We start from the raw sequence: 11,860 nt of genomic DNA, 5'->3' as shown, positions 1-11,860 counted from the left end.
GTGCTGGCCTGCATCATTGTGCACACATGTTGGGACTTTCCTCAGAGTGTGGCCTCTGCATCTCTGCTTGGTCAGCTGTGGTCACTGGTACTTGTGCAGCAGACAAAGGGCTGGGGAGGTAGAGGAAGATGAGGGTGCTGAGGATATCTTGGTGCCTTCACCCTCAGCTATCTGCACAGCTCTGGGTTGGCCTTCAGGTGGGATTGATGGGGCTGGCTGCTGGTGAGCAGCAGTCGTCCATTCCAGAAACCACTGGACCAACAGTGTGACCGTCCTATTAAGGGTGCGCAGCTCCTCATGTACTCCATGGATGTCAGTCTTCACACTGAGTGGACTGATTAAGGTTACTGAAGGAGGCTTGCGCTCTTTCCTGGCCGACACAGTGCTCTTGCATCCATTCTGAGTGTTGCTGCATATGTGTCTCCATGAGATTGGCCAATCTCTCTTGGTCAAAGCTCATGCGGCTGATCCCCCATGACAATGTGGAGCTTATGTTAGTGATTGACTCCTCCGTTCACAATCCAAGAGCTCCCATTGCCTCAGGGAACTCTGTCAGATGTCCGCACATCTGCTCCTGATTGGCCCCAAAATGTGACTCCCTAGACTCCACATTCCTGCTCAGTGGAGCATCATCATGACTTTTCTGCCGCCTCTGAAGAGGGCAGTGCACAGATGTCTCTCACTCTGACACCTGCTCCTGCACTTTGGTGCGGAGACTTTCACCTTGTGCCACTGACTCTGCACACGTGCGACATCCCTCTGAAGTGCTTGTATCTGAGTTGGCAGAGTGTGGGCTGGACAGATGTGATGCTGCGCCCTCGTAGATCTCTTCCTCCTCTTGCTGCCTGAGAGATCATCTGGCCCGGGGTTGGGGGGAATTGGGGATGAGGGAGCAGAGCTGGGACCTGAGTGACTCACAGGAGTGTAAACCTTCTCATTGTGAAAGCACACCTTTAACCATGCTTGCGCTGCCCGTATGAGGCAACTGCATCCTTACACTCCCTATCGTCCCATTGTACTCAGTGAGCTGAGAGCATGACCTTCACCATACCACCATGTTCCAAAGTGCGTTTACCTCTGCTCCTATCACCTGCTACAGGCAATTTGCCATCAATTTCAGCCAGCTGGACAGGCACCCTGGCTACTTCTATGGCTGTCTGCTCCACAGAACCAATGGGCTGCAGCCTTGCTGAGCCAGGCCATTCCCCTGAAATATTAGCTTGATATATAGTGCATGTAAGAAAGCCAGACCAGGCAAGAACAGCAGATTTCCTTCCCTAAAAGACATTAGTGAATTAGATGGGTTTTTACAACGATCGACAATGATTTCATTGTCACCATTAGGCTTTTAATTCCAGATTTTTATTGAATTCAAATTCCACCATCTGCCATGGCAGGATTCGAACCCAGGTCTCCAGAGCATTACCCTGGGTCTCTGGATTACTAGTTCAACAACAATAATGTCGCCTCCCCCAAATTTATTAATTTTTTAATAAATTTATTAATGTAAATAAAACATATAAATTTTATTAGTAAAAACGAAAGTGCATGGAATTAGAGGCAGCCTATTCATGTGGGCAGAGGATTACTTCAGAGATTGGAAACAGAATAAGTAAATTAGGTATCTACTCAACTTGGCAGGATGTAACAGACAGTGTCCACAGGCATCTGTAGTGGGGCCACAGCTTTTGACTATTTATGAAGGAATGGTGAGCCATATATCTAAGTTTGCTGACAACACTTACTTAGGTGCTGCAGTACGTAGATGGGAGCAGAAAGTTGCAAAATGACACTGGCAGATTAAGTAAGTGGACAAAACAGTGGCAGTTGGAGTTCAACATGAGAAACATGCAAAGTCATCCACTTTGGATCTAAGAGGGATCAGGGCATTTTTCTATATAAGCTGGAAACTGTGGAGAGATTTAGAGTCCTATGGGCAGAAATCACTAAAAACCAGTGGAAAGGCACAAAAAATCAATTTAAAAAAAATAAATAAATAATGAAATTATGGCAGGCTAGAATACAAAGGGGTGGAATTTCTACAACTGCGTCTAGTCAGACTCTCATCTGGAGTAACTGTGTTTAGTTCTGAGCACTGCATCTCAGGAATGATATATTGGTCTTGAAGCGGGTGCAGTGCAGATTCATCAGAATGATAGTGGGGTTAAATCATGAGCAGGCTGTATTAACTTTTCTTTGAGTATGGAGTATCATAGTATAGTTAGTGCAAACGAGGATGGACCCAAAATGCTTTTCTAAACAAAAAGGCTGAAATGTTATGCCCATTCCTGGGCTAGGGTGACAGGTGGGGATTAGGAAGGGTGGGGAGCTGTAAAATTGGGTGCCATGACAGTGGCGTTGTGCCCACCACCTGCGATTTTACCAGCAGCAGGGGAGGAGTTGGGCAGCCTGCTTTGACCAATTAATGGCCACTTAAGGGCCACCTCCTATACTGCTGGAATTTGACATGGGATGGGGGAAGCCAGTGCTCAGTGTCCAGGGTGCCAAATGAAATTTGGTGGCCCAGTGGCCAGGAAAGAGGAAATGCCTCCTTTTCAGGACTCCACTCCCTATGGCCACTCTTGCCAAGCTATAACTCTTCATGCCTGTTCACCAATGGGTGGGGGAGCTTAACCTGGCATGAGGAGGACATTTTGAACTTACCTTTCAAAATGTTCCTTGTGCAGCCTCCTCTGAGGTGCCGAGAATCATGATTCTTTAAAAACCTAGCCTGAATCCAAGAAAACTGTGGAGGAGTAGGACATGCCTATTCTGGCAATGGAGCCAGGAATGAAGGATGTGGGCTCACCTTTAACTAGCCCGCACCTTTAAAAGGCACTCATGAAAATCAGAATCCCTGGGAATGGGGTGGGAATGCCAAAATCAGTTTGCAGCTACCATGTTCACCCATCCATAGTCTCCCCAGCTCCAAGCAAATCTAGCCCAAACTATTTGAGCTTTGGCATTTTAGCATCATTCTGACCTCTGAGGAGCTGATCACGTTTCGTCACCAACTTTCATTTAGCGAAGAAGAAAAATCTTTCCACTTAGATAGTTATAACAATTACGAAATAATTTCAAGGGACACAAGTCAGCATTAACATTAATGTAAACACCAGGGTGAAGTTTTCTGATTTAGGATGTAATCAGGCCTTTGTGCCTCACTAGAACATCAAATGGGAAAGAAAGGGGTTGCACCTTCCGTGGCTAACTAAGGAAGTCCAGAACGGTATCTAATTAAAAGAAAAGGTAAAGATTAGTGGTAGGGCAGAAGATTGGGAAAGTTTTAAAAGCCTGCAAAGGATGACTGGAAAAAATAATAAAGAGGGAGACATTGGAGTGTCAGAGAAAACTAGCAAGCAATATAAAAAATAAAAGCTTCTACAAGTATGTAAAATGGAAAAGAGGAGCTAAAATGAGCATTGATCCTTTAGAGGGTGAGACTGGGGAATTAATAATGGGAAACGAGGAGATGGCAGAGACTTTGAGACTATCTGTCTCCACAGTAGAAAACGCAAAAAGCATAGGGGGCAAGATGGAGAGAGGAACTTAAAACAATCTGGATCACTAGAGAAAAAGTACGGGGAAAACTAATGGAACTTCAGGCTGACAAGTCCCCTGGAACTGATGGGCTGGATCCTAGGGTCTTTTGCTGCAGAGATAGAGGATACATTATTTGTAATCTTCCAAAATTCCTTTAGGTTCTGGAAAGGTCCCAGCAGATTGGAAAACCACAAATGTAACACGTCTTCAAGGAGGGAGACAGAAAGCAGGAAACTATCGGCCAGTTAGCCTAATGTCTATTGGGAAAATACTAGAATCCATTATTAAGGAGGTAGAAAGAGGACATTTAGAAAATCATAATATAACCAGGCAGAGTCAACATGGTTTTGTGAAAAGAAAATCATGTTTGACAAATTTATCAGTTCTTTGAGGATGTCCCTCTTCAGGATGTGTCTCTTTGAGGATGTCCGACACTGGACGCCATGAAGTCTCATGGCATCAGGTCAGACATGGGCTGATTACCACATACCACAACATCCCCCGCACTCAGCTGATGAATCAGTACTCCTTCATGTTGAACACCACTTGGAGGAAGCACTGAGGGTGGCAAGGGTGCAGAATGTACTCTGGGTGGGGGACATCCATGTCCCATTACCAGGAGTGGCTCGAGCACGACCGCTGGCCGAGTCCTAAAGGACATAGCTACTAGACTGGGTCTGCAGCAGGTGGTGGGGGAACCAAGAAGAGGGGAAAGCATAATTGATCTCATCCTCACTGACCTGCCTGATCTGTCCATGACAGTATCAGTAGGAGTGACCACCGCAAGGTCCTTGTGAAAACGCTGTCCTGTCTTCACATTGAGGCTATGCTCCACCGTGCTAAATGGGATAGATTTCAAACAGATCTAGCAACTCAAGACTGGACAACCATGAGGCGATGTGGGGCATCAGCAGCAACAGAATTCTACTCAACCACAACCTGTAACCTCATATCCTGGCATAACCCCCACTCTACCATTAACACTAAGCCAGGGGATCAACCCTGGTTCAGTGAAGAGTGCAGGAGGGCATACCAGGAGCAGCACCAGGCAAACCTAAAAATGAGGTGTCAACCTGGTTGAAGCTGCAACACAGGACTATTTGCATGCTAACTAGCTTAAGCAGCAAGTGATACAGAGCTAAGCAATTCCACAACCAATTGATCAGATCTCAGCTCTGCAGTCCTGCCACATCCAGTTGTGAATGTTGGTGGACAATTAAACAACTCACTGCAGGAGGAGGCGCCACAATTATCCCCACCCTCAATGATGGAGGAGCCCAGCATACCAGTACAAAAAATAAGGCTGCAGCATTTGTAACAATCTTCAGCCAGAAGTGCTGAGTGGATGATCCATCTTGGCCTCCTCCTGAGGTCCCCAGTATCATGGATGCCAGTCTTCAGCCAATTCAATTCACTCCACCTGATATCAAACAGCTGAAGGCATTGGATACTACAAAGGCTATGGGTCCTGACAATATTCTGGCAATACTACTGAGGACTTGTGCTCCAGAACTTGCCGCACCCTTAGCCAAGCTGTTCCAGTACAACTACAACATTAGCATCAATGCAGCTATGTGGAAAATTGCTGTGGTATGTACTGCAACTCCCTCCCGACCCCATACCACTGTGATGCCACCTCTGCCAGGGCCACTCAGCTCCTGACCTCATTACAGCCTTGGTTCTAAAATGGACAAAAAGCTGAACTCGTGAGGTGAGAGTAACTGTCCTTGACATCAAGGCTGCATTTGACAGTGTGGCATCAAGGAGCCCTAGCAAAACTGAAGCCAATGGGAATCAGGTGGAAAACTCTCCACTGGTTGGAGTTATACCTAGCACAAAGGAAGATGATTGTGGCTGTTGGAGGTCAATCATCTCAGCTCCAGGATATCACTGCAGGAGTTCCTCAGGGTAGTGTCTGAGGCCCAACCATCTTCAGCTGCTTCATTAATGACCTTCCTTCCATCATTAGGTCAGAGGTGGGGATGTACAATCATCAGTGAACAATGTCCAGCACCCTTTGCGACCCCTCAGATACTGAAACAGTCCATGTCCAAATGCAGCAAGACCTGGACAATATCCAAGCTTGGGCAGACAAGTGACAAGTAACATTCACATCACACAAGTGCCAGGCAATGACCATTTTCAACAAGAGAGAATCTAAATATCACCCCATGACATTCAATGGCATTACCATCACTGAATCCCTCACTATCAACATCTTTGGGATTATCATTGACCAGAAACTGGACTAGTCAGAGGCTAGGAATCCTGTGGTGAGTATCTCACCTTCTGACTCCCGAAAGCCAGTCCACCATCTACAAGGCACAAGTCAGAAGTGTGATGGAATACTTTCCATTTGCCTGGAAGAGAGCAGCTCTAACAACACTCAAAAAGCTTGACACCATCCAGGATGAAGCAGTACGCTTGATTGTCATACCTTCCGCAACCATGTACAAGATGCACTGCAGGAGCTCACCAAGTCTCCTTAGCGCCTTCCAAACCCACGACCACTGCCATCTGGAAAGACAATGGCAGCAGATATATAGGAACACCACCACCTGCAAGTTCCCTCCAAGCCACTCACCATCCTGACTTGGAATATATTGCCGTTCCTTCATTGTCACTGGGTCAAAATCCTGGAACTCTCTCCCTAACAGCACTGTGGGTGTACCTACATCACATGGACTGCAGCAGTTCAACAAGGCAGCTCATCACCACCTTCTCGATGGGCAATAAGTGCTGGCTTAAAAAGTAACAAGTTGAGTGGGTAAAGGGGAACCTGTAGATGTAGTGTATATAGGTTTCCACAAGGCATTTGATAAGGTGTCATATAAAAGGTTACTGTACAAGATAAGAGAGCTCATGGTGTTGGTGGTGACATATTAGCATGGCTAGACAATTGACTAGCAGAGAGCTGAGATAAATGGGCCAATTTCAGGTTGTCAAATTGTAAGTAGTGCAGTGCTACAGAGATCAATGCTGAGGGTTCAACTATTTGATTTATATTAAAGACTTGGATGAAGGGACCGACTGTATTGTAGCCAAATTTGCTGCTGATATGAAGATAGCTGGAAAGCAGAGTGTGAGGATGAAACAAAGGAGTGGACAAAGGGATATAGGTAGGTTCAGTGACTGGGCAACAATTTGACAGGTGAAGTATAATGTGGGAAAATGTGAGGTTGTCCACTTTGCCAGGAAGAATAGAAAAGCAGAATATTATTTAAATGGAGAGAGACAGCAGAAAGCTGCCATACAGAGGGATCTGGGTGTCCTTGTACATGAATCACAAAACATTAGCATGCAAGTCCAGCAAGTAATTAGGAAAGCAAATAGAATGTTGGCCTTTATTGCAAGGGAGATGGAGTATGAAAGTAGGGAAATTTTTCTACAACTTTAGAGGCCATTGGTGAGACCGCACTTATGTATGACTGCGCAGTTTTGGCCTCCTTAGTTGAAGAACATACTTGCATTTGAGACAGTTCAGAGAAGGCTCACTCGGCTGATTCCTGGGATGAAGGGGTTTGTCTTATGATGAAAGGTTGAGCAAGATGGACCTCTACCCATTGGAGTTTACAAGAATGAGAGGTGATCTTATTGACACATAAGATTCTGAGGGGGCTTGACAGGGTGGATGCTGAGAGGATGTTTCCCCCTCATGGGGAATGTAGAACTAGGAGACACAGTTTAAAAATAAGGGGTTCCCCAGTTAATAGAGGTGAGGAGGAATTTCTTCTCAAAGGATCGTTAGTCTGTTTTGATTCCAGAGAGCTGTGGAGGCTGGGTCATTGAATTTATTCAACTCTGAGTTAGATAGGTTTTTGATCCACAAGGGAGCCAAGAGTTATGGGAGACAGGCAGGAAAGTGGAGCTTATAACGTGGCTCATTTACATTTGCCATAATCAAATCAACCATGACCTTATTGAATGGCAGAGCAGACTCAAGGGGCTGAATGGCCTACTCCAGTTCATATTCCCTATGTTCTTATGTTGTGCCCTTTTTGAGCAGTGTTCAATTTCCTTCCTGTTCAAACTTATATCACCAGATGCAAAATCTGCCATTGACGAGCACAATCAGGCAGAGTTTTAAAATGTCTTTTTTTTTAAACAAAATTTTTCTTTCAAAATATTCCTTGCTATAGTAAACAGTGATAATTTGGTGCAGCTGGTTAGATTCAGCTGAAAATAAGTTTAGCATTTTTCATCAGTCTCAATCCACCACCTATAATTTACCTGATTCCAAATTAGTGAAAATGGCTTTTCACACAACATACAGAACCATTTGTATTGGGGTTCAGTAGTCAGTTGGTTAGTTTATTTTAAAAGTTGCACTCAAAAGCTTTTAAAATGCACCTATTAGTATCCTTGCGTCAAACAAACCAGCTTCATTTGTACAGTCTTTGGAGAGCCTACATATGAGAGTAATGAGTGAAAAATCCCAATCGTGATTAACCTCTTCCAAGAGGTGTGGCCAGTCTTGTTGATGTGGCCAACTTCTTGCACAATGCTTTTTGAACTAGCTGAAAGGACCAAGCAAAGTATCATTGTCAAAAATGTTTCCATTCATCCTGAAGCTATAGTTCTGTAAAAGTTGGCAGAGCATCTTGAACATTGACACAGTGCAACCCCTAAAAGAACCATTTTAAAGATTCTCATTTGTTTGTAATAAGGAATACTGACCATTTGTTACAGTTACATTATCAAAACAAGCATGACAGTTGAGTAAATAATTATGCAGGTAACTGGTGAGGATAGTGCCAGGTTCTTGGAATTATGTAAAATATAGAGAGAATCAAAAGAAAAACCTGAATATTGCTGAAAAGAGAGACACGTTGCCAAAGCTTTTCATCTTGTACTCATCGGGACAGTGCAAGAATGCCGAATTTCAGAAGATCACAACAATTTGTACTACAGCAGAAAAGGGTGTTGGTTAGTTGGCAACTTAACTCTGGCTTAGGCATTGCCCTGGCGAATGCACAGGGAATTATAGCCTTCTCAACCTTCGGGTAATTCAAAAAAGGCACAAGGCTTGAACTTATTCCTTTTGTTTGCAGAGAACTGGCCCCTGCCAATGAATGTATGTCACTTCTAGCAAATGTCAATGAGCCACGTTATGAGCTCAACTTAAATTGGTTGTTAGTGTAGCTATTAGCACACTCAGGATATTTCAGCAAGTATTGCCTAATTGCAGAATCACATCTAACAGAGACATTTTGGGTTTTGCAAGCGCAGGCTGACTGAGTATGGTCAGTTCTCTGCTTATTCTGAAGAGCCAAAGGAACATGTTGTTTGATTCGATCAGCTAATTGTTGGGGCATAAGGCATACATACCTGACATTGCATCGGCACTGAAATTCAGACACAACGTTGCTCAATTGTGTGATAGTCAGAATGTTGTGTTGGTACTTTGCCAGAAGGGTTAATGATGTTCTACCACTTTCTTCATTTCCAGCATCTACCATACAAAGATCAGAATAGAAGCATTGATAATGTTTCAATCAAGTCATCGGACAGTGATGCCAGTGACGTTTCAGCCATCTCCCGAACCAGCAGTGCCTCACGCCTCAGCAGCACAAGCTACATGTCAGTACAGTCAGAGCGGCCGAGGGGCAGTCGCAAGATCAGGTGAGTTCCAGCTCTGGACAATGTACAATACAGTTTATGCAGCTTTAAATTTCATGCACAGTGGCATTTAATATCAGTCATCAGATGCAGTGCCCTGAAAATAAATAATCCTTGAATAACAAGTTGCACACAGAATTTCAGCAGGTAAAAGTCAAGAAACATATTTTGGAAAAGCCACTTCCTTTAAAAATCAAAAAGAGAAGGAAGAATCTATTTGACAGTGCTGTTGTCTTTGACAAAAACTGTTCAACCCTAACAATCTGATATTTGGTTATTCTGCAGTGTCTCAATACAGCTCCACTGGTTGTATTTTTATTTTTCGCTTCGTGTTGATGTTTGGGAACCCAATAAGAACATTTTTTCGGATTTTGGCAAAAAGAGCTGTTGTGTTCGCAGTATGAGCAGTGTTTTCAGTTCCATGTATACAGGCATTAAGCTGTGGTTAAACTTGCTTTTTTTGGATAAAATTAGCATGTGTATTAAGAGTTTAGAATGGGTAAGCAGAAGAAGTTCTTTCATCAGCTTGTGAAGTGAGCTGTTTATCATATTGTGCTCAATTAGTTAGGTTCCATTTAAGTTGTTTTAATTTTATTTTGCATGCTATGATTGTGGAAAAGGTCGAAATCCTTAGAAAACAACAGGGATGTGGCAAATAAAAAGGAGAGGAGGATATCGTGGGTGTTAGTAGACGAGGGAGAAAAAGAGACGGGGCATACTGAAAAGAAGCCAGGAAAAGAAGATCTGAAAAGGAGACGGCACTCAGCATCTGGTGACTTGAGGTAAAGCTCAGCTGCCTTACCCTGTTGCCTCTTCCCCGATACCCTTACTCCCCATAGTTCCATTGAAACATTGGCCCGCATCCTTTACATTTAGTAATTCCTGGTCTTCCTTGATGCTGTGTATCCTGTTACAATAATAGCCTATGGGAATTAGAAGCTCCACTTTGTGATACATGTTTCAATATAAATATTGCTCACCAATTAAACACTGTACCTCAAGAATGTGGGAACAAATTGGTCACATGGCTTTCATTTATCAATATGCAGATTATATTCTGCATATGAGTGACTCTTGTGTTAGAGTTATGTGCACCTTTGGACGAACTGGAGTGCAATGTGTGCCCGTACCAGTTTTAATGAGTGCGAATAATGTCCATGTAGTTCTTGAAGGGATAATAGCCAGGATTCTGTGACCATTCTCTTCTGGCAAAAATATATTAGGAAATCATTGGCCAGATGTTATCCCTGTTGAGTGGTGCTAACTACAGGGAGTTGAGATTACACAAACATTAGGTAATAAAAAAAACATGTTTAAGAGAAGCAGCAAGCCTCAGTGGTTGTAATACCAATAGAACACCCACAGCAAGCACAGATTTATTGAAGGCAAGCTGTATTTCATTAACTTGATCATATTTCTTTGATATGTAACGGAGATCATTGTTGACTGCTCTTCATGTTGTGCCTGTGAACTTTCAAAAGGCATTTGACAAAGTACCATCTCAATGACTTGGTAGTAAAATTAAAGCTCATGGTATTGAAGTGGACAGTGGCAGCATTGACCTAAAATTGGTTAAGGGACAGGAAGCAGAAGTGAAGAGTTAGCAGAGGGAAGTACATGATGGTGTTGAGACAAAGAGTAAGGTTAATGGGCAGGTACTCTGATTCACAGAATTTGACCAGTGACATCCCACAAAGTTGTTTGTTGGGACCTATTCACTGTATTCGCTGTATTTAATAATGATTTAGATGATGAGATAGAAAGCCACATACCCAAACTTGCCGATGACACAAAGAGAGGCAGCATGTAACAGCACTGGGAGTTTGTGGAGAAAATTGCAGTGCAGGGCAACTATATCCGCAGTAAGAGTTTGCAGCTTGAGCAACTTCTGCTTAGAATTGCTGAGCTGGAGTCTGAATTGTGACGCTGTGTGGCAATGGGGAGGGGGTAGGGTTACTTGGACATTTTGTTCTAGGAGGCAGTCACAACCCTTAGTTAAGCAAAACTTTAGAGTTGTTCAATTGTCAGGGCCAGGAGGCTGTCTGTGACTGAGAATCAGGTAGGTATGGGGATCCTGCATATAGTGATGGAGTAGTCTCAGCCCTTGACTTTGACTAACAGGTACAAGTTTTGTTAGCTGTGTGGATGAGAACAAAGTCTGCAGGGTGGATGGACGACCATGGCACCATGGTGCGGGGAGTGTGGTAAAGAATGAGTTAGTGTTAGAGGACAGTATATTCAGGGATAGACATTGTTCTTTTGTGGCCATCAACAGGAGCTCTGAAGATTGTGTTTCCTGTCTGGTGGTAGGGTTAAGGACATCTCACAGCTGGGTTGAAACTTGGAGGGGGAGGATCCAGTTGTCGTGGCCCACATAGGAACCAATGACAGTTAAAACTAGGAATGATATTCTGCTGAGAGAGTTTGAAGAGTTAGTCCAATTTAAAACACAGGACATCAAAAGATAATCATCTCGAGACTGTTACCTGAACCAAGCGCCAATTGGCATAGGATCAAGCAGATTAGAAAACTAAGTGTGTTGCTCAAAGAGTGGTGTGGGAAGAAGGGATTTTGATTCATGGGTCACTGGAACCAGGAATAGGCAAAGAGGGAGCTGTTCCCTTGGGATGTACTCCAAATAAACTGGGCTGGGACCAGTGTCCTGATCAATCATATAACTGTGGTTCTGAATAGGGTT

The 11,860-nt window shown here is 43.8% G+C and overlaps 1 protein-coding gene across 1 annotated transcript in view; it reads left to right on the top strand.

Annotated features, from left to right (window-relative positions):
- The first annotated feature begins 9,927 nt into the window (after positions 1–9,927).
- Positions 9,928–11,860, top strand: part of LOC121278230 (regulating synaptic membrane exocytosis protein 1-like) — a 332,771-nt gene continuing 330,838 nt past the window's right edge. The window contains exon 1 of the mRNA XM_041188450.1: positions 9,928–9,944. The gene's annotated coding sequence lies outside the window, so the exon portion shown is untranslated. The remainder of the gene's footprint in view (positions 9,945–11,860) is intronic.

The sequence above is a fragment of the Carcharodon carcharias genome, chromosome 5, assembly GCF_017639515.1.
Source record: "Carcharodon carcharias isolate sCarCar2 chromosome 5, sCarCar2.pri, whole genome shotgun sequence".
NCBI lineage: Eukaryota > Metazoa > Chordata > Chondrichthyes > Lamniformes > Lamnidae > Carcharodon > Carcharodon carcharias.
This window is presented reverse-complemented; position numbering and strand designations above follow the sequence as displayed.